This window comes from Bombina bombina, chromosome 7 (genome assembly GCF_027579735.1).
Source record: "Bombina bombina isolate aBomBom1 chromosome 7, aBomBom1.pri, whole genome shotgun sequence".
In the NCBI taxonomy this organism is placed as follows: Eukaryota; Metazoa; Chordata; class Amphibia; order Anura; family Bombinatoridae; genus Bombina; species Bombina bombina.
Genome location: NC_069505.1, coordinates 49,250,178 through 49,252,205, shown reverse-complemented (window position 1 = coordinate 49,252,205; position 2,028 = coordinate 49,250,178). Strand labels below are relative to the sequence as shown.

Genomic DNA, 2,028 nt, shown 5'->3' with positions numbered 1-2,028 from the left:
CGTACACGCAAACTCCCTTACTCCAGACACGTGCAAAGAACATTCAGAGTGACTGGTGCTACCTTAAAAAGGGGCGTAGTTAACTGCTACAGAACTAGCTGAGACTATACCACTCGCTGTGCACTCTGCCCTCCCTGGCTTTCCCCTCACCCAGCAAGATCCGGAGCGTCTACACTAAGCACAGAGCAGGTAGATTTGAGATGACAGCACCATGGCTAAGACACTGAAGCACACATCAGTATTTTTATGCAAGCAAACAATTCTGAAATGTGCTCAGCTTAGTGAGAGCACGGTCACATCTTAAAGTGTTTACTGTTTACATGAGAAAGTGGCATGGGCTTTGCAGCTTGTTATACTGAGCTGACATGGTAATTGCTTGATGTGGTTTTGTAATGAGGGCAATCCCCTCCCCTTTAGCTTGCCTGTTATTGCGGTCATGTGATCCATCTTGACCTGCAGTGTAGCTTCTGAAAACTGCTTGCTTCACTAGCGTGTGCGGGAACATTGTGCTGGGGGTGAGTAGAATCCCTTTGCAGGGGTTAAAGGGACATTATACACTCATTTTTTCTTTGCACAAATGTTTTGTAGATGATCTATTTATAAAGCCCATACAGTTTTTTTTTTTAAATGTATAATTTTCCTTATTTTTTAAATAACATTGCTCTGATTTTCAGACTCCTAACCAAGCCCAAAAGTTTTATTTGAATACCGTCAGCTACCTTCTCCAGCTTGCTCCTGTTTGTGTAAAGGGTCTTTTCATATGCAAAAGAAGGGGGGGGGTGTCTTATTTCCCACTTGCAGTGGGCTTTCCAACTGCCTTTTCAACAGAGCTAAACTGACAGCTTCTAAGTAAGTTTTTAAACCATTTTATACTGGATTTTTATATCAGTATCTGTGCATCTTATTCTTTATAGTAGTGTCTATTACATGCAGTTATATGAAAATGAGTGTATACTGTCCCTTTAAGTCTGTTATTCTCTTGCTGCCGTGAAAATGAATACTACAAACTCTGCCTACTTCAGAGTGCACAGGTCATCATCATTAATCAAGAAGCTGTCTGTGAAGAAAACATTATGTTGTGCTGCTGCCTACTACATGTGTGTGATCTGTCTATGCTGAGGCTAGCTCTATAATTGTGCTCCCTGTTTGTCGTTTGGGTTATTAGCTCAGTTTGTTTATGAGAAGGGGTATACTCTGGGAGAGGTCCCCTGATGATTAATTGGCTAGCAAGCAGAGTTTAATACACATTAGCTGAGGATACACCGGCTAAGTCTGAATATATTGTGGTATTAATTAGTCTTTCCAATAGGAATACATATGACAATAAATACCAAACATAATAAATGTACAAAAAAAAAAGGAAAAATCAGGCATTAGTATTCTTCTGATGAGAGGGATGTGGGATCCATAAATGTGAGGATCAGCAAATTAACACCCCTTCCACGTGCCACTCCAATGAAAACAGGGGGCTTTTATTTTTTAAAACAAACATTTGTTGACACCAATAAAAGAGGGCTTTTGGCATATAAAATCCCCCCCCACTAAACTCATAGTGCTCATGAATACCCCCAAAGCCAAGGTTTTCTTAATTCTTTTAAATTGCAGTACTTAGTTTCAATTAATTGAAGGTTTGGTATTAAAGTTTAGGTTCTTGCATTATTTTGCATAATCAATTGTTGTCTAGGAAATGTGTGTGTGTGGGAGAGAGTGTGTGTGGGAGAGAGAGAGTGTGTGTGTGTGTGTGGGAGAGAGTGTGTGTGTGTGTGTGTGTGGGGAGAGTGTGTGTGTGGGGGAGAGAGTGTGTGTGTGTGTGGGGGGGAGAGTGTGTGTGTGTGTGAGAGAGTGTGTGTGTGTGTGGGAGAGAGTGTGTGTGTGTGTGGGAGAGAGTGTGTGTGTGTGTGGGAGAGAGTGTGTGTGTGTGTGTGGGAGAGAGTGTGTGTGTGTGTGTGTGGGAGAGTGTGTGTGTGTGGGAGAGTGTGTGTGTGTGTGGGAGAGAGTGTGTGTGTGTGTGTGAGAGTGTGTATGCGT

At 42.1% G+C, this 2,028-nt stretch overlaps 1 protein-coding gene across 1 annotated transcript in view; it reads left to right on the top strand.

Moving 5' to 3' along the window:
* The first annotated feature begins 468 nt into the window (after positions 1–468).
* The window catches only part of LOC128665857 (nuclear RNA export factor 1), a 134,763-nt gene continuing 133,203 nt past the window's right edge, over positions 469–2,028 (top strand). Inside the window, exon 1 of the mRNA XM_053720091.1 lies at positions 469–515. The gene's annotated coding sequence lies outside the window, so the exon portion shown is untranslated. The remainder of the gene's footprint in view (positions 516–2,028) is intronic.